Source organism: Dryas octopetala, chromosome 6, assembly GCF_963921425.1.
Source record: "Dryas octopetala chromosome 6, drDryOcto1.1, whole genome shotgun sequence".
In the NCBI taxonomy this organism is placed as follows: Eukaryota; Viridiplantae; Streptophyta; class Magnoliopsida; order Rosales; family Rosaceae; genus Dryas; species Dryas octopetala.
In genome coordinates, this window is record NC_141371.1 from 18270404 (window position 1) to 18294151 (window position 23748).

The 23748-nt window shown below is 36.2% G+C and overlaps 1 long non-coding RNA gene and 1 pseudogene across 3 annotated transcripts; one reads left to right on the top strand and one right to left on the bottom strand.

Moving 5' to 3' along the window:
• Positions 1–280: 280 nt before the first annotated feature.
• LOC147283002 (uncharacterized) lies at positions 281–16046 on the top strand (annotated as a pseudogene). Its single transcript, XR_015122858.1, has 12 exons — positions 281–425; positions 2707–2994; positions 3398–3465; positions 3915–3998; positions 4154–4447; positions 5456–5595; positions 6678–6765; positions 7087–7269; positions 12774–12935; positions 14130–14298; positions 15104–15269; positions 15668–16046. The product of XR_015122858.1 is annotated as an uncharacterized LOC147283002 (transcript).
• A 4556-nt stretch (positions 16047–20602) lies between these two features.
• On the bottom strand, positions 20603–22932 carry LOC147283003 (uncharacterized). 2 transcript variants are annotated; one of them, XR_015123040.1, is made up of 7 exons: positions 22802–22932; positions 22530–22584; positions 22131–22294; positions 21831–21920; positions 21627–21710; positions 20844–20932; positions 20603–20763 (listed from the first exon to the last, which is right to left on the bottom strand). It is a non-coding gene; the product is annotated as an uncharacterized LOC147283003 (long non-coding RNA). The 2 variants fall into 2 exon arrangements; XR_015123039.1 differs by having other exon boundaries at positions 21831–22294.
• Positions 22933–23748: the final 816 nt, after the last annotated feature.

Sequence of the window (23748 nt, forward strand, 5' to 3'; positions counted from 1 at the left end):
TAGGATGCAATCAATTTAGGACTGTAGGGGGTCGAGTTTAATTAACAGGGAAGGTTAATTAACTGAAGTTTGTTTGTGTGTTTTTTTTTTTCTTTAAAATAATTAATGATTTCTTAATGTAAATTAAAGATTTGATTAGCTTAAAAAAAGATGATGATATGGCATTTGGGAATTGGGATACATATTTGGGACCCCTAGCTTTTTATGATTGTACATGCTGTAAAGCCTGTAATAACTTAAACCCATGCGGGAGTGGATAAACCTCCAACTCTCTAAGACCGCCAAACTCAAAAAACCCAGAGAGACCGTGAGACATTAGACAATGGCAGCAGCTCCAGAGCTGTTTTCCTATTCCTACTCCTACACTTGCCCAACTCTCTCTAAAACCCTCTCTCTTCTCTCTCCCCCATTTCCCAAATCTAGGGGTCGGCAATGGGCCGGGCCGGGCTAGCCCGGCCCAAATTTTTCGGGTTCGGGCCGGGCTCGGGCTTGAATGATAGAAGCCCAATAGGGCTTTCGGGCCGGACCGGGCCGGGCTTGGGCTTTAATACACAAGCCCAAGGCCCGCCCATCGGGCTTTGGCTTGCGGGCTTGGAGGGTCGGGCCGGGCTAGGCCCAAATAGGCCCAAAACCTGTTTAGACACATATATATGTTAAAAAAAAAAATAGGATTTTGGCTATGTTGTGATTTGAACATGAGACCTCACATAACAAACTTCAACTCTCAACCAACTGAGCTGACCAGTTTATTTGTCAAGTTTGTGAATCATAACATATTTAATAGCTCTTTCGTTTTTTTACTTCAATAAATTATTAATATGCTTATTAAGTTATTCTATAATACTATTATGTTAGTAATAGTGTAATACCATAAATAATAAACTTTTAAAATTATATACAATATTACAACTATAATAAAACATAAATGTACATATGTTTTATTATATATTTTATTACATATTTTTATAAACAAACGATGCAATTGTGTTGTCAACGATCCGAACCGTTCAAATTTTAGTTCCTCACTCAAAGATAATTCGTGCAAAAAATTAGCTTAATCGGAGATGTAAAAGTGACATAATAGTGGTCGAATTAATGAACGATCATGGTTTTTCTAATGATGATCGAATGGGTAGATGAATGTCGATTTAGCCGATTTTTTGTACGGATGATCTTTGACTATGAACATAGAAAATGAACGGGTCAAATTGTTGAAATCACGTTGTGGTCTTCATAATTATGGAAACAACAAGGTTTCAACGGGAAAGTTATTAGAATTATACTCTTCAAGTGTATTTATATGTAGAAGTTCACATACCGATCGTGTTTTCAACGATCCGAATCGTTCAAGTTTTAGTTCCCCACTCAAAGAGAATTCTTGCAAAAAATTAGCTTAATCGGAGATGTAAAAGTGACATAACGGTGGTCGAATTAATGAACGATTGTGGTTTTTCTAATGATAATCGAATGGGTAGATGAATTCCGATATAGCCAATTTTTTGTAAGGATGATCTTTGACTATTAACATAAAAAATGAACGGCTAAGATTGTTAAAATCACGTTGTGGTCTTCACAATTATGGAAACGACAATGTTTCAACCGAAAAGTTATTAGAATTATATTCTTCAACTCTTCAAGTGTATTTATATGTAGAAACTCACATCTCGATCATGTTTTCAAGTTTCCAATGATCCGAACCGTTCATTTTTTAGTTTTTCACTCAAAGATCATCCATGCAAAAAATTAGTTCAATTGGAAATGTAGAAATTAGATAATGGTGGTCCAACTTATTAACGATCGTGGTTTTTCTAATGATAATCGAATGGGTAGATGAGTTCTGATTTTGCTGATTTTTTGTAAGGATGATCTTTGACTATGAATATAGAAAATGAACGGCTCAAATTGTTGAAATCACGTTGTGGTCTTCACAATTATGAAAAAAATAAGGTTTCAACGAGAAAGTTATTAGAATTATATTCTTCAACTCTTCAAGTGTATTTATATGTAAAAGTGACGTAACGATGGTCGAATTAATGAATGATCATGATTTTTCTAATGATAATCGAATGGGTAAATGAATTCTGATTTGGCCGATTTTTTGTAAGGATGATCTTTGACTATCAACATATAAAATGAACGGTTCAAATTATTAAATTAATGAACAATCATGGTTTAATAACTTTAATTATAGTTGTATTATAAAAGTTGTATATATACATATACATTTATGTTTTATTATAGTTGTAAATTTGTAATGTTGTATATAATTTTCAAAGTTTATTATTTATGGTATTATATAGTATAGTTTACACTTTACACTATTACTATTTACTAATATTATAGAATTATATAATAACTTAATAAGCATATTAATAATTTATTAGAGTAAACAAACGAAAAACCTATTAAATATGTTATGATTCACAAATTAAACAAATAAACTAGTCAGCTCAGTTGGTTGAGAGTTGAAATTTGTTCTATGAGGTCTCAAGTTCAATTCATAACATAGCCAAAATCCTATATTTTTTTTTATTGAAGATATTAAACGGGCTTTGGGCTTTGGGCCGGCCTAAGCGGGCCGGGCTTTGGGCGGGCCGTGGGCTTCAAGGGGATGGCTTAAGCCCAACCCAAGAAATTTTCGGGCCGGGCCGGGCCGGCCCAAATGTCGGGCAAAATCGGGCTTCGGGCCTTGGGCTATTTGGTGAGCCCTACCCAAATCTCTCTCCCCTCCAATTCTTCGCACTCCCTCCCTTTCCCTCCACACTTGTCTTCTTCCCACTCCTCCTCGCTTCCTCTCCCGCCTCTCCGCCAATGATTTTGACATTTCCGTAACGGATAACCAGCAAGAAGAAGAAGAAGAAGAAGAGGGAGAGCTTGTGGATGATGAGTTGGACGGAGGCGGCGACGATTCCTCCAACGTCCACGCCCTCGAAGAAGACGCTCGACTCGCTGTTCAAGAGTTCTCTTTCTCTTTGTCCCGCCAACTCAGAATCGGTGCGTTTTTTATCATTCTCTTCATTGTACTCTCCGTGTCTCTTTCTGCCTCTAATTTTCTCAGGCTTTGGTTTTGATGCTTGCCTAGTATTTTTGGAAATTCATAATGCAACTCAAATTAGGGGAGATAGCCGGTTTTAGTAATTTTATGCCAAACCCAGTTCATAGTTTGACCGAATTATTCTGAAATCTACTAACTTTTCCAAAAAAAAAAAAAAAAAAGGAGGCTGCCTTTAATTTTTCAATGGTTTTTTTTTAATGGGTTCACAAAATTCATTTAAAAAACGTTGGTTGAATTTTTGCCCATTTTATTAAGGCATTCTTGAAGAATAAGTTGTCAATGTGGCATTTGTCATTTGGTTGTGTATAATCACCATATATAACTTTCATCTGATGGTTTTAGAAGATGAGCAAACTGATCAAGAGCAAATTGGTCGAAAGCAGAGGAGCCAGAAAAGTACAATTAAAAGTGTGAGTAAGCGTCTTATCACAGTTACTTTCAAATTTTAGTGATGAGAAACTCATGAGAGTTCTGTCTGAGTACAGTGATATCTTGATAGGATTTCAGTGCAGTGTATAATGAGATGTTTGAACCAGAAAGCATAATGTTGTGCTTATTGAATACTGTGCTCGTTTTTGTTAATCTTTTTCTGCCACTAGGTATCATGAACAATTTGCCGGAGTGTGTAGAATTTGCATATATCAATTTTTTTATCTTATACTTCTGGAGCATTCGTAGTTTTATTCTTTCTTTTCCTTTTTTTTTTTTTTTTTTTCTTTTTGCTAAAGTATAATGTTGGTTTCTATAAAGCAATCAGACTGTTGTTTTCAAATAATGTAAGTTGGGGACTCTTTTTGTTGAAATGAAGAGAAAGCAGAGAACATCCATAGTCTCTAAACAATTCAAATTTCATTTTCAGATCCCTGATCATCTTCTTCCAAGGGTTGCGATTGTTGGAAGACCGAATGTTGGTAAATCAGCATTATTTAACCGTCTTGTCACGGTACTTAATCAGAATCTGGTCTTCTATTATTTAATTATCATTAAATTAATGAGGAATATATAATTTTGAGCTTTCACGTGTACTTGTCTCTATGTTTTTAACTCTGTAAGTGGACTTACATCTTCTTATGTTTTAATTTTTGTTATGTATTGCAGGGGAACAAGGCAATTGTAGTTGATGAACCTGGGGTTACTAGGGATCGCCTGTATGGTAGATCCTTTTGGGGGGACTATGAATTTATGGTGGTGGATACTGGTGGTGTTCTTACAGTTTCCAAGTCACAGGCCAATGTCATGGAAGAATTGGCTATTTCAACAACCATTGGTATGGATGGAATTCCACTTGCCTCCAGGGAGGCAGCTGTTGCCAGGATGCCCTCAATGATTGAGAAGCAAGCTACTGCAGCTGTTGAAGAATCATCTGTCATTATTTTCCTCGTTGATGGCCAGGTAGATTTTGTGATAAATACTTTTTGGACCATGTGCAATGTGCTTCTTTTGCTAGTTGATAAGTGTAAAGAAAATATGAGCTGCAATATGCTTATACATTATTGGTTATTTGAAGATGCAAATTTTGCAGTACATACTTACTACTTCCATATATTGTTTTTGTGGCCAAATAAAGATACATTAAAGCAAAAGCCCAAAGTGATTATACAATTGCGGAGAAGTCATTAAAAATATTATGTGAGCGCGAAAGTGATATGTACAATTTTTGGAGAGGCTATCAAGTGTAGTGTGGGGAAGCATCCTGGATTTGCTAGAATATCAAAAATAAGGCCTGCATGTAGCATCAAGAATGCATCGTAAACTTGCGAAGTCAGAAAGCACATGCTAAATATTAGTAATCTTAAACAAAATTGTATTATAGAAATTGTTAATTAGTACAGATAATACTGAATACACATGTTTTTTGATGATAAGGTGGAGGAAAGGTACTTTGGAACTTTTAGCTTCTCTTTGGATGTCTTTGTCAAGCATTTTGGAGATATTCTTTTTTGTTAAACCATCTCGAATGGGGGTAGTTTTGAATTGAATGTAATGTGTTTTTGCTTGAGGATGTACGTTTGATTATGATGGACTTGTCATGCTTGCTACTTTTAGTTTTACTTTACTTCCATTTTTTGTATTAATAATATATTTTTTTGTATAAAAAAATATTGAATACTCCCAGGAATAATTGAAGTTGTGAATCACTGTGCATAAGCTGGAGTAATGATTCCAAAAACTCCACAAAGCTTTGATTTCAATAGAGATAACAATTTTATTTTGATACTTATTTCCAATTTATTATAATGATGACCATTTTGTATGCATAATATGAGTTTATTAAATTATATATTTGAAGGCATTTATGTTAACATGTATTTTGGTGAAGCTTGTGATTTTGACCTTGAAAAAGAGCTTGGCTTTATGATGGTAAAGATAATACTAAGTAATATTGACAATGGTTAACAGGCAGGTCTAACTGCAGCTGATGAGGAAATTTCAGATTGGCTACGTAAGAACTACTCAGATAAGTACATCATTCTTGCAGTTAACAAGTGTGAATCTCCACGTAAAGGAATCATGCAAGCATCAGAATTTTGGTCCTTAGGGTGAGCTGAACTCTTTGCACCCCCCCCTTTTTTTTTTTCTTTGTAAATAAAACTTAAAATCACTTCACAAAAATTTTGAAAAAGGGTTCTGGTCTTCAGTCAGTAGCAATGTCTATCTATAAATCTAGTGAATTATCCATTCAATATACATTGTTGTGTTCAAGGCATAATGTACAAAGTATTAGATAGTAAATTCTTATTTCTATCGTACTATACCTATAGTGCAGGTTGTTGAGTTGTGCTTGGTGCAATGATGATAGCATTGTTATAGGCTCAACCTCATCATCCTCTCTATTGCATTGATTCCCTCTCCTGTAAGGCTAAACCTTCCATAATAGGACAAGTATGATCGTGGGTTTAGATTCTTTGATTTTGAGGTTCATTCTGAGTTTGTCTGTTTAGGTTTTTTTTTTTTTTTTTTTTTTTTTTTTTGAGAGGAAGCATAATGATTGTATTAATAAAAATGTAGAGTACAATCAAAATGGACACACACACACACACACACAATCACCTTGTTAGAAGACTCTCAAATGATGATTTGAGAGTCCATTGTCCAAATGCACTTTCAAACCGAGTGAGATTGGGAATGATTAGTGAGGTTTTGGAGTTTATAGAGAGATTGTGTAAGTTGGAGAGAGAGAAAGGATAAAGAGTTGGAGATCAGTGGGTTTAGAGAGGAAATCAATTGATAGTTTTAGTTTTATTTAGTCTCGCTTGTCTTTTTACGTAAGGGTAAAAGAGGTATTAAAAATTTCATTAAATGGGATTGAGAAAAAGGAGTCAAAATAGAGCCACCCTAAAAATATGTAAGTTAGTCAAAATAGAGCCACCCTAAAAATATGTAAGTTAGTTCAAGTTTAAGTTTTCGAAAGCTGATGCTTGGGAGAATATAATGCCTAGTTTCTTATTAGGGTTTGTTAGGTCTCAATATATGAAAATTTTATGCTTTTCATTTATGCTATTATTTGTAATTAACAAAATTGTAGTTGTTGACACACTTAAGTTTTGCATCTGGTGGACACATAAAAATGTAGTATATCTAATATTAATGTACAGAGCATGTTTTTTGGTTGATTGACTAGGTTTTCACCACTTCCTATATCTGCTATATCTGGGACTGGAACTGGAGAGCTTCTTGATCTTTTGTGTTCAGGGCTGAAAAAGATTGAGGTTTGTAATCTCAGAAATTTTATTCCTGGTATAACAGTCTTCCAATTTGACTGCCTTTTTTTTAATGCTGAAATTTGATTGACAATTGACTCAACTTTACCATCTCAAACTTACTTTTTAAGTAGTATTTTTTATCAAGATTCTCATTTTGAGCTTGTTAGTTAACTTTTCAGTTCAATTAGCATCCAATCATGCTTAATTGAAAAAGAAAAATTGGTGCTTCTGGTCATTCCTGAAACCCAAGAAAGCATGTTCGTGTCTTGTTCTAAGAATATTTTCATTTCTCTATGATATAATTTATTATGCATATATTATATGCAGGACCCAGAAGTTTATGATGAACAAGAAGATTATGTTCCTGCAATTGCCATTGTTGGCCGACCAAATGTTGGTAAAAGTAGCATTTTGAATGCATTGATTGGAGAGGACAGGACAATTGTTAGCCCAGTCAGTGGAACGACCCGTGATGCTATTGATATCGAATTTACTGGACCAGATGGACAGGTTTGATTGGTTTTCAATTTTCCGTTCTGCTATTTCACCTGTTGTTGACTGTTTTAACACAAAATGTTCTGCACAGATCTATTATGTGATCTGTGTAGTGAAAAACACCTTTCAGCCTTGTCTTAGATGTATTCTAGAGTTAAAACAGATATAGCAAACACACATATAATACCAGCAAAATAAGACACACGAGAAACACCAAGATTTGTTCTCGAGGTTCGGCGAACTTTGCCTACGTCCTCGTGTGATCCTTCGAGAATCACAGCTGCACTATGTATAGAATAAGAGTACAAGAACTTATTGAAACCCTAGACTACCCAACTCGCAGCCGCTCTCTTCTCTCTTGCACAAATAGCTCTCTTGTGTTTTTCCCTCTTGAAAAACCCTTCCCTTGAAGTCACTCACCCTTGAGTCTCTAACCCGAGTCTCCCTTTGAGTTTCTTCCCTAGAAGTCTCTAGCTATATCTTATTTTTATGAGACTTGCAGCAGCCTATTTATAGAGCATAGACTTACCACTTACAATATGGATTCCTAATCCTAATAGAATTAGGTAATCTACCTATTAGCTAATTCTATTCCCTTGTACACAAGGAAAACCCTTTAGAACTCCTTCCCACATTAGGAAAGTCTTGTGCAAGTCCTATTTGTCTTCCAAAATCGTACCCCACTAGGAAAACACCAAACTACCCCACTGCCCAGTCTCCCTACTGCTCTTGGCCAGATCTGTAGCTTCCTCCAGAAATTTCCGACGAGACAAAAACACAACAATCTCCACCTTGGCGAGTCGGAACCAAAGCCATGAATGTTGTACCTTCGAGATATTCTCTAGTCTTGAAGTAACCTCGAACAAACCTCCAAGAACCCCTTCACATTGGCAAAAAACCTATTGCCTCTATGCACCTTAAGTGAGAAGGTGCTCCACCTCAATCAACTAACTTTGAAGATTGAGCAAGCTCACCCCGAGCTTGTACCTTCGAATCTTAATTGCAGCCTCAAAATTCTCTTCGCCTTTTGTTCCATAAACCCATTCATAGCCAACGTTCTCCTTGGATTTAGGAACTAACTTCCAACTGAAGTTCCTTTGTAGAGACAACCTAGCACACCTCCGACGTTCCCATTCCTTGCTCTCACAAGCCCCCTTGAATGTAGCCGTATTTCCCTTACTAACACCATAGTAACCTCTGTCCTTTTCCCACCAAAACTTGTGAGTTAGCTTGATGGTACTTTTGGGCTTGGACTGCCTTGTGCTCTTTTTCTCCACCTGTTCTTGAACCTTTGTTGATTGTTGTTGCTGCCCAAACTCTTCAACCCTTGTGTTATGCTCCACCAGCTCAGAGTTGGCCTTCTCTTGAACTGGATTTACCTTCATAACCACCTTGGTTGCCTTCATGGTTGCATCTTCCTTAACAACAATCAAACCTTCCTCATCTTTATTGACTTCCCTTGCTGCATCCTTGAAGTCAATCTTTGATGAATAACTAACCAAGCAACAATCATGGTTTGTTGCTTCTTCTTCTTTAGCCGCAGCACTTATTTGACGAGACTCTTCCTTTGTGAGATGATGCCCTTGCTCTCCCTTGTTACAATGCTCCATGAGCTCAACATCCAAGCTCTCTTTGGTAGACGCAGCTGCTCCATCTATCACTGTAACCCCGGAAAGCTTGTAGAGATTATTAGATTGCACAACTCCCTTCAGGATCACACTTGATCCTTTTGAGACTTGGAGCTTCCCTGCTCTAGACTTGAATGCATACCCATTCTTCCCTAGAGTTCCAAGAGAGATAAGATTTCTCTTCAATGTAGGAATATATCGCACATTCCCAAGCAACCTAACAATTCCATCTTGCATCTTCACCTTGACTGTGCCAACGCCATGAACCTTGCACACAGAGTTATCTCCCAAAAAAACTTTGCCCTCACTAGATTCCTCATATGTATGAAACCACTCCTTGTTTGCACACATATGAAAACTACATCCGGAGTCCAAATACCAAGCATGTGGAGTAGAATTACCAGAAGATACCACCAAAAGCTCCCCATCGTCGACCACGACGTTACTTGAGTTTTCAGCCCTTTTCTTCTTCTTCTCCAGCCATATTTGGCAATCCCTTTTCCAGTGGTCTAATGAACCACACTCGAAGCAACCACCTTCTTCATCGGAATCATTGGACTTCCCCTTTTTGCTAGATCTGCCCCTCCTTTCCTTCCCTCGACTCTTCTCCTTGCCCTTAGCATAAAGGCCTTGTGATGACTGAGTGCCTTCGGTCAAATCATCTAACTTTGCATATGACTGAAGCGCTTGCACCACGTCATCAAGCTTTAGAGTCTCCTTTCCAAACATCAAAGTTGTTCGGAAGTGCTTGAAAGAAGATGGCAGAGATCTCAGCAAGATGATAGCCTTATCATCATCTTTGTAAACTTCTTCAACCTTGTCCAGATTAGCTATGCAATTTTGAAATTTGCATACATGATCCGCTACATCTCCACCTTCTTCTAGTCGAAGTCCGAAGAGTTCATCCTTTAAGAAGAGTTTATTAGACACCGTCTTGCCCATATAAACACTCTCTAACTTGTCCCATGCTTCTTTTGCTGTCATCGCCTCTGTGATGTGAGACCTCACGGATTTTGTGAGGTGGATCTCTATTGAACTCTTGGCCTTCTTGAGAACCTTGTTCCATGTTCCTTCTGACGTGGTTGTCGGCTTCTCACCAAGAAGTGCATCATCCAGATCTTGCTACACCAGCACGTTCTTCATCATCCGTTGCCAATCTGTAAAATCATCCTTGCCATCATATGGCTTCAAAGCAGGCCTTAAATCCCCTAAGTCCATGCTTCGACCTCCTCTAGACATCGCAGAAACCTTCTAGCCAACCTGGCTTTGATACCAATTGTAGTGAAAAACACCTTTCAGCCTTGTCTTAGATGTATTCTAGAGTTAAAACAGATATAGCAAACACACATATAATACCAGCAAAATAAGACACACGAGAAACACCAAGATTTGTTCTCGAGGTTCGGCGAACTTTGCCTACGTCCTCGTGTGATCCTTCGAGAATCACAGCTGCACTATGTATAGAATAAGAGTACAAGAACTTATTGAAACCCTAGACTACCCAACTCGCAGCCGCTCTCTTCTCTCTTGCACAAATAGCTCTCTTGTGTTTTTCCCTCTTGAAAAACCCTTCCCTTGAAGTCACTCACCCTTGAGTCTCTAACCCGAGTCTCCCTTTGAGCTTCTTCCCTAGAAGTCTCTAGCTATATCTTATTTTTATGAGACTTGCAGCAGCCTATTTATAGAGCATAGACTTACCACTTACAATATGGATTCCTAATCCTAATAGAATTAGGTAATCTACCTATTAGCTAATTCTATTCCCTTGTACACAAGGAAAACCCTTTAGAACTCCTTCCCACATTAGGAAAGTCTTGTGCAAGTCTTATTTGTCTTCCAAAATCGTACCCCACTAGGAAAACACCAAACTACCCCACTGCCCAGTCTCCCTACTGCTCTTGGCCAGATCTGTAGCTTCCTCCAGAAATTTCCGACGAGACAAAAACACAACAATCTGGACGGACGTAAGACTCAAAAAATAACACTTCAGTGATATATATATATATATATATATAGGTGTTTTTCACAATAATATTTATCTAACTCATTAAATGGAGTTTTTATATAAATTTCCTATATGTGGATTTCTTCCTTGGAATACCTAGAGATTTTCCAGTGAAATTGAAGATTATCAAAAGTTTGATGGCGAATTTTTATGTTGAGACTGTACCATGCTGTCTAGCCTAACCACCTCATTTACTTCAATTCAAGTACGATTATTTTTTTCTACTGCACCACGGAATTAGGGCTACAAATGAACCAATCTACTCAGCAGTGCTTGGCAATGCATGTGGGAGGATGAAATGTCAAAACGGGCTGGATTGGACTTGAGTTATTTTCTTATCCCCTGGTGCCTTGGATGTTTGACTTTGGAGTTTAGGCCACTCACAGCAAGGGCATAGTGTGGCTGTCGGATGTAGCATGCGTGTCAGTGTGTGGAAGCTTGATCAACAATGCTTTGACAGATATGTGGTATAGCTGGGTGGAACAAAATTAGGTTCTGATGCTAAATTTGTGTAGGAAAAATAGAGAAAAAGGAAGGCAGAAATAGAAAAAGGAATGAAAGAGAGGGAGAATAGAGGAGGGAAGAGGAGAAGAAAAAGAGGATTGTTTGGGGGTTCAACTTTCATTCATCGATAGTGAAGAAAACTACACCATGACCTATTTATTAGGCCAGTCCAAACAATCAATCCCCTTAATTAACTCTTTTTACACTGATTCCTTAATCAATGCCTTAAATTCCTTAATCAAAACCTAAATTTCCTAGTGAAATCTTTAATCAATTCAATATCCTATTTATCTCTTTAATCACATCCAATTCTCCAATTGCATCCCTAAATATTTGATCTCCATGATTCTTCACCAATATCATGAGGAACCAATTGTGGAATAGGAAAACACTAAGGAAGAAGTCATGTCACAAGGCTGTTAGGGAAATGTTCTCAACTGTTGATTTTAAAATTCCTTCAACTCCTGTGTCTCATTCAACCCAGCTTCTAACCAATCACACTCCTTTTCGCTCAACCCAATTGTATGAAAAGAAAGAATTCCTTGTTTCTGATCTTGCTACTTTCAATATTAGAAGAGAAATTGATTGAAGCTCCAAAGTTGCATGCTCATAAACATTTCAAAACTTGAGGTCTTCTTTTCAAAAAAAGAAGTCGAGGTTGTGTTTTCCCGACCAGCGACAAAAGTGGAAATCATAATTTTAGAGATTTGATTAGGGGTTTTAATTTGAGTTGATGTTGGATTGTCTAATATAATTTCCTCTTTCCGTCTGTTTCTAAGCTTTCAATTCTGTTTTATAAAGACCCATGGAAATTTTCTGATAATTTACATAGAAAGGTGAGCTAGGATGTAACTCTTTGTAGATCGACTTAAATTACAAAATATTGAAATCCTATTGATTCCCTATTGTTCTTCTCTTCCTATCTTCCTTTCCCTTCTCTTTCCCTTGCTTCCTGTTGGTTCTGCATCATTGAGTTTGGGAAGTTGCCCTTGAGCCGTCAAATATATTGAGAGCTCTATTGTATACTATCAACCTGAGCTTGAACAAGCAATGGTTTGTTGGCTGAACCATCAAGATACATGACAGCCGTATTCACCGACGCCTCCTTGGACTACGTCCGACAAGCCGCCCCATGTCCTAAAAGTCTTTGATCCATAGGTGCCAACGAATGCCTTTGGTTTCGGGGTTCGGGTTGGCTCATTTGCTCCCCTAAATGGGATACTATGCCTATTGTTGGTTTACATTCTTGAAATATGAGTAATCTGTTTATATTCTTCTTCTTTTTTCTTCTTTATAGTGCCTAATTCCCTCCCATATGTGAAGATAAAACCTTGTTGAAATAAAAATCTCAGATACTTATAGTGCAATTATTTTTTTTGCAGAAGTTCCGGCTTATTGATACTGCTGGAATCAGAAGAAGAGCAGTCGTTGCTTCATCAGGTAGTATGACGGAGGCTTTATCGGTAAATCGAGCATTTCGTGCCATTCGCCGTTCTGATGTTGTGGCTCTTGTCATTGAGGCCATGGCTTGTATCACAGAACAGGTACTTTTTCCATTGATTTTTTTTTTTGGCTGGAGTTATCATTTCTATATTGCTGTAAAGAACATGCCTACGCTTTTCTGCCTTAACGTATTTCAGTAGAAACAAACTAAGTTGGGTGTGGTTGAAACATATTTTAAAAAATAACGAATTATATATGTATATAAATGTGCTTCTATGTCTATATCATGACATGTATTTGATATTATATATATTAATCACATATAAGCTAAAAAAATTATTATTTTATAAGAAATGAAATTTCAATCAAATTGAGGTGGAGAAACTTCTTAAAATAAGTCATGATATAACTTCGTCAACATTTAGGTTACATGTTACCTCTTTAGCTTTGTACAGGAACACTTATCGATTTGCTGGAAATCGCACCATTTGTCTTATTCTTTAATAATTTTTTTTTTGAAAACTACAATGCAAATGGACATCATCCTCCCATAACCCTAGGCCCTAGCATGTCCTGGCAGACTTGAAAGGCAGTTTGATTCATTCAAACCTAGTTACTGGTCTATGATGTATATGAATAGAAATATATTTTCTATTGAACTTTTGGAAATTACGGTTCTCTTCAAATAATTAATGAGTTAAATTGACCTTTTTGTGTGCCTTGTTGGCAGCTGTTAGTTTTTGTTTTCCCTTTTAGGCTTTATAATCAGTTTGAACGAGCAAAAATTTTGGGATATGTAATCAGATATATTTGCCAGCTTTGCTTGTTTATTTTCAAAATTATGTGCTCTTTAGCAAGGGAAAATCTGTTTTTTCAAATGAAAATATAATTATAACATAGGATATACTTTACTGAAAAAGAAAAGCAAACAAAGTTGTAATTTTTTATAATGCTATCTTACCCAGGGGCAATGTTTTTTTGCTTAATCCTATATCTACTAATTTTTTGTCCAATTTTCATAATAGCTCTTCGATGCTAAAGAGATTTGGATTGCAACTATTTAGTTAATTAAATTCAGTTTATTACAGGAAGTAACTCATTCAAGACTAAGTGGTAGTGAAAACAGAACCATGTACCTTCTTTTTGTTTAAAGAATGTCTTCAAATCGTAGCTTTATAAATTATGTCAGTATATTTTTTTAGAGAATGGCATCACGGCTTTCTAATTAGATGAGATGTTTTCTTTCCACGAGTAGATTTCTTTTTAACTATAGTTTGTCTGCATGAATCTCCTAGGATTGCAGGATTGCTGAAAGGATAGAAAGAGAAGGGAAAGGTTGCCTGATAGTTGTAAACAAATGGGATACTATCTGTAGTAAATCAAGTGGTACAGGAAGCACTAGCTTTTAAATCACCACCAAGGACACGAGGTGGCAAAAGAGGGCGCATCTATTACTGCACTCAGGTACTTGTTTTATGCAGTGCAAACAGTGACCATGTTATGTTTTTTTTTTTTTTTTTTTTCGGGTGATTATATGTCTTGCATTCCTGTTGATTATAAATCTTTCAAAAGACACCCTTGTTTATTGTAACTTTTAGATGTTAATGTCATAAAATTTTGAGATTTATTTTTCTTATGAGAAAAAGCATGACTTTTTTAAGTTTTGGGTGATTCAGTCCTTTAAGCCCACTAATGCAGGAGCCAAGTTCAAAGTAGTTTAAATCAGTCCATCCAAGTTCCAAGCACCACATGAAGAGTCTTTTTATTTAATGAATGCAATTTACACATGAAGAGTTTCTTTATGTCACCTGTTCAAGGCATTAAGTGTTATGAGTTATGTCTCTTAGAATTCCTAGGCGTATTAATGTGGGTCTTATTGTTCATGTATCAATGACTATAAAAGGGCTGGTTTGTAACCTTTGAGAGAAGTTAATGGTGAAAGAAATCAGTTTTTTCTGCTTGTGTGTGAAGCACGAGTTGACTTGGAGTGATTCCAAGCCACCTTCGGTGAGATGCCAAAGGCCGGTGTGATGCCGGAATTTTTCTATTTTTTATTGGAGTATGCCAAAGGCCAGAGTGAATCCGGATCTCTATCTTCTCTTCCCTACTCTTACTATTGTCCTACATCACCCACTCTATGAACTACTTTCCGTGCATGCCTAACTTGAGGATAGCATCTGTTGTAAATTTGCATGTCACAAATTACATATCCAGTATTTTCTTATAAGGCGACCCACAGTTGTGTATTTACTTCATATCCATTTTGCAGGCTGCTATAAGGCCACCAACATTTGTGTTTTTTGTTAATGATGCAAAACTTTTCCCTGAGACTTACCGCCGTTATATGGAGAAGCAACTGCGGTCAGATGCAGGGTTTTCAGGTACTCCAATTCGGCTTCTATGGAGCAACAGAAGGAAATCAGAAAAAGATGAAGGTCAGTTCTGGTTTTGTTTGTTTTCCTTTTGGGAGGTGGAAGGGGTAGATCTTTTTGGTTTCATATGGTCTATCTGTGATCTGTCTGCCATTTTTGTTGACTTAAAGATGCGTATTCTCTTCTTTGGAAAAAACATTTGGACTTTAAGAACTTCAGAAAATAACCTGTAGCACATGCTTCCATCTATTTTGCACAAATATGCAAATGAGGATAACTTTATGGCCCTATTATACATAGATGCGTCTGCAAACTTACCTTCCCCCTCCCATTTTTGTGATGATCCCTCTTGAATCCTTGATTATGTTGTCTTGCCTACATGAGTTTTCTATGTTTTTGTGTTGTTTGAATGCCCAAGAAGACAATAATCAATTTGAAGGCTGTAAATCATATGTCCACAGGCAGAGCTGCAACAAGGACACAAGCAAATCTTGTGCCACGTGACAGAAAACTGGAATTAGCTACATGAAGTACATTGAATGTAGTGTTATCTCAGAACCGGCTAGGAGGGAGTCTATGTTGGCACAGCTTTGTGCGTGGGAGATACTAGTTATCAGATGCTGAAGTTAACCTTGCAAGGTGGTTGATGTGAAATTTCTCTGTTTTCATGCTTGTTGGTTGGAAGAATGCATAATTCTACTAACCCATCTTGCGCAAAAGGACTGGCATTGCATGTATATTCCCTGATTTTGATGTCTTCTTGTAAGTTGGGCCTTGGAATTTTACTTTAGAATCAATGTAAATATGATATGAAGATCAAGCAAATCTTTTTGATAATTACCACATGCTGTTTTATTATTATTATTTTTTAAGCGGCTTTTTTAATGACCTTAGATGCTTTTGCATTTTGGGCCCATATCAGAGTTAGATGCCACGTGTCGTCGTGGAATGGGCGGGAAATTATTTTGGGGTCAAACCCATTTTTGCCCCCAACCACTCAATGCCATGTCATTAAAAATGTTAGGTCGACTACGTCCAACGTGGCACTTAACAGTCCCTTTATCTTAATCCTTAACGGATTGACCATTTTATATGTTTTTTTTAGTTAATGGGGGAATTTGAAAAATTTTATAATTCGTGGACCAACTTGAAATGGACCATATAGTTGATGGATGTAAATGTACTTGAGCAAATAATATAACAAGAGGAATGCTAGTTGCCTAATCTTTTTATGCCTTCTTTATTCTCTTGTCAATTATGAAATATAGTATTAAAGATGGATGTGTTCATTATCTAGATCACCTTTTAAAGATTACCAACGCAAAAAATTAACTAAATTAGAAATCGTTTTGTGATTTAATTGTTACCAAATAAATACACAGTTTTGGTAACAGTAAGTTTATCGTCTTTTTATTTGATAATAGTTAGATGATCAAATGATTTTTTATTTAATTAATTTTTTTGCAAAAATAATCTTTAAAGGTGATCAAGAAGTTGCAGTGCAAAATTGGTAACAGAATAATGTAACTAGCATTTTTCTATAAACAAAGTTTGTCTGACGTAGGGTTAAATCTATTTGAAGTTATACATATTCGATATTTTCTTCGAGCTATTATGTTAAACAAAATTTACATTTTCAGTCGGACCAATGAAAATTTGTATTTGAAATCATTTACAAAATGTAGATAGGGAGTGTACAAAAAGTAAATGATGAATGCATTAAGAATTAGGATAAAAGAGGGAGTTGAAGGAAATGTCACTTCATTATTGTTGATGCAAAAATCCGTTTGGTGATAGAATCAACTTAAGATAGGTGAGCTGGTTGATAAGTAGGCCTTGTTGGAGAATTATTAGGATGAAAACTTGTGATGAACAAATCTTGCTGAATTGATGGTTGGTGTTGATGAGATCTTCCTGCATGAACAAAGGTCAAAGAAGATAGGACTGGTATAGTACCAACCAATTATGCTCCGATGATGAAGTCAATGAAGTATAGATGAAGGTGTTTGAGCAAGAACAAAAAAGAACAAATGATGAACTTGGGTGAATATGGAAGAAAGAAGTAAAATCTTTTGGGTTATTCTCAAGTGCTTGTATGTAATTGATAAGGTTTTTTGTAAACCCCTTCTTCATGCATATAAGATGGTTTATACCTACATAAAGATGAACAGAGGAGGAGATACCACGTTACCAGTCAGGAATAGTAGCATGCATAGATACCAAGCCCCTTTGCATTCAATGTTGTATTGAATGCAAGCATGGCTTTGTATGGTGGAATGCCCTAATAGTCATGGCTAGGAGCTAGGTTGTCAAATTTGACAGGATGTCATGTCAAGTGCACTTGAGTATGGCAGTTCATCCTAACTAGTTCTTTCAGAATAGCGATGGAATGACAAAGCTGAGCCGAACACATATGTCAATACCTCCATTTGTCATTGTGAAACCTTTGGGTGATTGGATTGGGAAGACTTTAGGGTGAACTGAGCTGAATTGATCATGTAAAGGCGCACATCTCCAAGTGTGAAATGGCTATGTTTGAAGAACCAAGTTTGATAGGACAGCACCTGGATCCGAGCCGAACCGAAGGTATCTAGAAAAGATGATCTCTTGAGTTTGATAGATTTTGATGTCTGTTCGGATCAGACAATGCAACTTGAAAGTCGGTGTTGATTCCAACGGTGCATACTATTGTATTGCTGAACTAGCATGATGACATGGATAGCTTGGTTTGACCAAGTTGACCATTTGAAAAGTCAGAACAGAAAATGGGGCCCGGTGTGCCACGTGTTGGATTGTGATTGGTTGTTGAATCCATGTGGATTTATCCACAAACAATTATATTCAACAAATCCTAACACAATGATTGATCCCCATATATATAGGCATACTGGAATGGAATTACCCTCTAACAAACCCTCTGAATTACAGATGAGGAAATTGTGAACAAAATGCTAGTAGCTAGCTGCATGAGGCAAGCCTCTCTTATTTTGTGTTAACATGAATGAATTGGAGCATCCAACCTAAAACCAATTGGCATGAGTGGAGAGACCAACACCTTATAAATCACTATACAAGGTTATAATTTTTTATTGTGAGACAACACTCTACATTCTTATAAGGGGCTTTTATTGGTACTCCCAAATTTTTTTCGATATCACCTAGGGGTGCCACTCGATCGGTTCAAATCAGTAATGATGCTTATCAAATATAAAACCAAAATTTTTCAGTTCTATTTTGGTTCCGGTGTCTTCGATTTTCGGTAATACTTTGATAATTTTTGTATTTATGGTATTAATTTTGGTACTTTTTTGTTAGAATCAATATCTCATTAAAACATGCCTTGTCAAACCTGATGAACTACTTCCTTCCGTGAAAAAAAAGAGTCCTAAACATTCTATATTAATAAAAACAAGTTTATGCACAAAAGCTCGGTTGTAAATTTTTAATGATGGTCTTAAAACAATAAGAAGGCTGATGGGTAGCCTTAAGGTGGTGCCAAAATAGGGTGCATTTTTCCAAAACTCAACTTTTTCTAGAATTTTAGTTTGGGCCTTCTTCTCCCCGCCAGTGGCAACGGTAGCTGGAGGCCTCTCCCTCTCTCGATTTTTCTTTTTCTTTCCCTTTTTCCCTTTCTTTTATCTCCTTATCCCTTTCTCGACCAACTTATATATTAGGATAGGGCTTTTATAAACACTTTTGATTTTTTGGGCTTAGAGGACTCTTTAAAGGGTTCCAGGAAATGAGTTTTTCCTCTTCTTCAATTATCAAATGGCAAATTTTTTGATTTCTCTCTTTCTTTCCCTTTCTCTCTTTCTTTTATCTCCTTATCCCTTTCTCGACCAACTTATATATTAGGATAGAGTTTTTATAGTGATATGGCTTTAGATGTTGATGTCATAAGGAATGTGTCAATTTCAACATATGAAAGTGAACTACCAACTAGAGAGCCAATTCCTCGTGATCCAATGCCTAATGTGCCAATTCCACATGCTCCTATTCCTACTAGTTACATTAATCCCAGTGATCATAGTCCTCGACCTCGTGCTCCTATTACAGACAAACGAAAAAGTGGTGAAAACTCAAAGTAAATATGAAATTTGGAGTGGGTGTTTGGTTTTTCACCTTAACATCAAATGATCTTTTAACACAATATTTCATTCTTATGCCTAAGTAATGATAGAGGGAAAAGCAAGGCCCCAAGAATGGGGAGGCTTGTTGAAGAAGATGATTTGAATTTCATAGACGTGCATTTGCATTATGAATCTCACTTTCATCCATTGAATGAAGAAGACAATAACAAATGACACATTTTTCGTAGACTGACTTCGAGAAATTTGGAAAATTAACTCAAATTTAAGTCAATTAAAGACTTTTAACATTTTTTAACACTCGAGGGATATTTTGCAAGATTAGTATTCAGAGTATGATTGAGTGCCACAAACAATATTGAGGCTATGTATTGCATTATAGACTAGATCATGTGTACAACTGTTACAAGAGTCTAAGATGGACTTAAACAAGTCATACATATCTAGCTAAGTCTAGTGATTATCAAAAACTATGTAAAGGGAGAATACAACACATGTTCTGCAAAGGATAGACACACGTGCTGCTATGAAGATGGAGTTAGACTAGAACTCTTAAGATGTTGTCTATCATGCCCCCACAAGCTGACATGATGATCTCGAACAAGAAGGTTAATTGGCAACTAAGTACTGGAAATGCTGAGAAGAAAGGCCTTTGGTAAAGATATCAGCCTTTTGATCATGAGATGAAACCACTACAAGAAAACCGAGCAATGGCAACCCACTTTTTACCAACTCTTTTGGACACTAACCAACCATTTAGAGTTGCGCAAGGGATTACCAACGCTGCAGCAACACTTGAGCCAAAGGATGTAGGGGTTGGGGTCCCTAAAAGGTTTCTGCACCGCCTGTTTTGGTAAGGTTGCTTGAGAACAGTGATTTGCTTTTATTATGCAACCATTACAAGTTAGTTTGAAAATTAGTTTGATTGTTATAACCAACCAATGTAGTTAGTCCCTTAATCCATTTCAAAAATATAATTCAATTTGCATTTCAAATATCTAGTGCTACCCTTTCAAAGGGTTGTTTAACTAAATAAATAATTAAAATTGAAATTTTCAGGTTTTTTTTTTTTGTTAAATGTATATGAAACTGCTGGATAGCAGTGGTTACCTAATACTATTGTTCCATATGATCTACATGTTCGTACCTCAAGTAAACCCGGTTTTTCAATTTACTATTGTTCCATATGATCTACATTGCATATATTCACACATCAAAGCTGTTTTAGCAACTGCTAACTCAAAATTAAACCAAAAGATACTTTATATATATATGTAAGATTACATTACATGATAAATTCCATAAGTGTGATCAGTTGTATAAAAAATACACTCAGTCAAACTAGCTTAAAAGAAGAGGCACAAAAAAGAAAAAGAAAACCTAGCTTAACAGAACCTTTACTTCCTTCCAACTTGACCCCCCTAAGTCACAAGCATGTGCATCCATATCTGCCAGCTTCCTACTGCCAACTACAATAAAAACAAAGCTAATTGGAAACCAATGCAATCCAAAGCAATGGGCAAGTCATATGCAAAACAATGAAACTTACGGGTAACAATGGCAGATTGATACTCACAAAGATGAAGACAATTAAAGGACCTATATAAACTTGTTCTTGCTTATCAATCATCTCATTTCCTGAAATAAGATGTACAATGCTAACAATAAACATCTAAAAAAAAGAGAAATCATAAAGAAAGTTGGACCATTACAAAGAACCACATGCAAAAGAACTGAGCATGATTTTGGGGCTTTTTCTCTTGTTCTCCTTTTCTTCTTTTCTACTACATCTTCTTTGGGATTAAGTCTCAAACAATGTTGAACAATTTAAATTCAGATACTCAGCCCAAAAAATTAACTTGAACATCTATATACTAAATAATGTCATTATGGAAACAAAAAGTCTGGTCATCGGGAGTGAGAGCAAACAGAGTTGATTGGAGGGACACAATTATGCACCAATTTAACAAAGAAACATCACATCATCATTAACCATGAGGTGAGCTACCAGAGAGTACTACTTGATCAAACCTTGATCCCATGGAATGTGAATTATGATAGTGATGACTCTATCAATCTTTATGCCTTACCAGTTATTGAATCAACTAGTTGACTCTAAAACACTTGCTATGTCACTATTATAATCCTTCATAATTTTGTATATTTACAGAATTTGAACAATGTGAAACTTAAGAGTAACCATGGCAGATTGGTACTCACAAAGATGAAGGCAATTAAAGGACCTATGTAAACTTGTTCTTGCTTATCAATCATGCCATATCCTGAAGTAAGATGTACAATGCTAACATTAAATGGAAACACAAAGCTGTACCTGCTAAAAAAGTCACCCAAGACAAGTAAAGTCATCCAAGCCACCACCAACAAGAGCATAGTGTGAAGCACAAAGCTGTACCTACTAAAAAAAAGAAGGAAAAAGATTATGGTAATCGGAAGGGGTAAAACCAGTTAAGAAAATCAAGAAAACATTTCAAGATGCAAAAAAAAAAAAAAAAAAAACAAATGATGGCATAATTACTTCAAGCTTTGCAGAATCTTGAATGTTGTTGACTTAGAATCTCGTTATCAACAAACCCTGTTGCCAAAGCAATTTTGGCTTCTTCTTTGCCTAACAAAAGAAGCATCAAACAATAAACATACTCTTATGTCATCCTCATCACAACATATATACCCAAAACTGAAATGAAATTCCTACTTCCTCTGCATATGCTTATCCCAAATAGAAATTAAAAACTGAAACCTTGCACAAATCATACCCCAAAACTGAAACCCAAAAATCAAAATAGAAATTTAAAAACTCAGGATAGGATTTCCTTACCTCAAGCAAGCACAATCAACAGCCTATACCAAAAATATAAAATTAACACATAAAAACTACACAGAAAACTAAAATAAAAACTGTTAAGTAAATAAAAGAATTGAGGAATAAGAAAACAACACCAAATATGGTGGTGACAGTAGGGCGGTGGGTCGCATTAGTGCCTGTAGAAACATTAAATGAAAATGAAAATTTTTATATTACAAACATAAATAATAGAAACCCAAAGAACTAAAAAAAAACAAAACACAAACCAGTATACATGCTCCTGTTGTTATAATATAACTGCAATAACTAATAAGTATATATGGATCTTAAAAAAAGTTATTTTTAAATGGATGGCACTCAATCTAGGAAAATATCATAACAAGAGAAATAAGAAGCAGCAAAAATGCTTACGCTGCCCATTGCACCCCATAGCTAGCAAATACTGAGGAAATGGGAGTCTCCGGATCTATGGCAGAAAAACATATTTACATCAAAATAAAAATTAAAAAGAGAACACCTAGTTTTTTTTATCTAACCATCAGACTCAAAACACGAACAGGGAACCCTTGTTAGGCAAATCAGTTTTGTTTTTTCCAGACCATCATAGACCACAAAAGCCCCAAAAACCCCAACTCTCTTAACCCTAAAATTGCAAAATCGATTTAAGTTTTGAAAACCCTAACCTGTCACAAGAAAGAACGCACCAAATAGAAGCTTCCTTCAAGCTCAGATCCACAATGCTCCAGCTTTGGAGTTCCATTTTTACGCTTCAGAGAGAGGGAGGGAGGGAAGGAGGGAGAGGGAGATAGAGAGAGGGAGAGAGAGGAGAGCGAGAGCGAGAGCGAGCGAGAGAGAGAACAGAGGGTTGAGGGTTTTGTTTGGCAGAAAGAGAGGTAGATCTGGAGATTTTTTTTTTTTTTGGGTCGGCGGCAAGTTTTAAAAATAAAATTACTAGCACCCCTTTAAAGGAAAAAATATCAACTCTTGAATTTGATACACAGAAATAACCTTCCCAAATATTTGTTTATTAATTTAGGGTTTCTCAACTTTTTTTTTTTATTATTAAAATCTTTGTAAAACTGATTGTGGATAATTTGTAAAATATTTAATGAAAGGGTTATTTCTCAAATTGATAATTTGGGCATATAATATGTTATCCAACTTATTTGAAATAGATGGTTTTGGGGTTGGATCTCTAAGTGTATTGGACAATGTGCCTCATTAACTATTAATTGTTGCTTTACAAAGCCTCTCTTATGCTGTTGGTGACTATAAGAGTGGATGATTTGACCTTTTTTTATACCAACTATATAAGCAACTATTTTTCTCTATACACCCTATGTCCCTTTTGTGTTAATAGTTGGTAACAATATTTAGAAACCCCGTAAGCCATCCTAACCCACATTAGTTAGTGTTTACAAACTAAAATGGGGGTGCTTTATGAAGTCAATGGCACAATAGTGTTTGTTGACCATAAATTTGAGCAATTGCAACCTACTAGAATTAACATACCCGATATCAACCTCTTTTCGAACAACCTTTTCACTCACATAATAGTAATCCACTTTGACATGTCTCTTGCAAGCATGGAAGACAAGATTAGAAGCAAGGGCCAAAGTACTAATGTTGT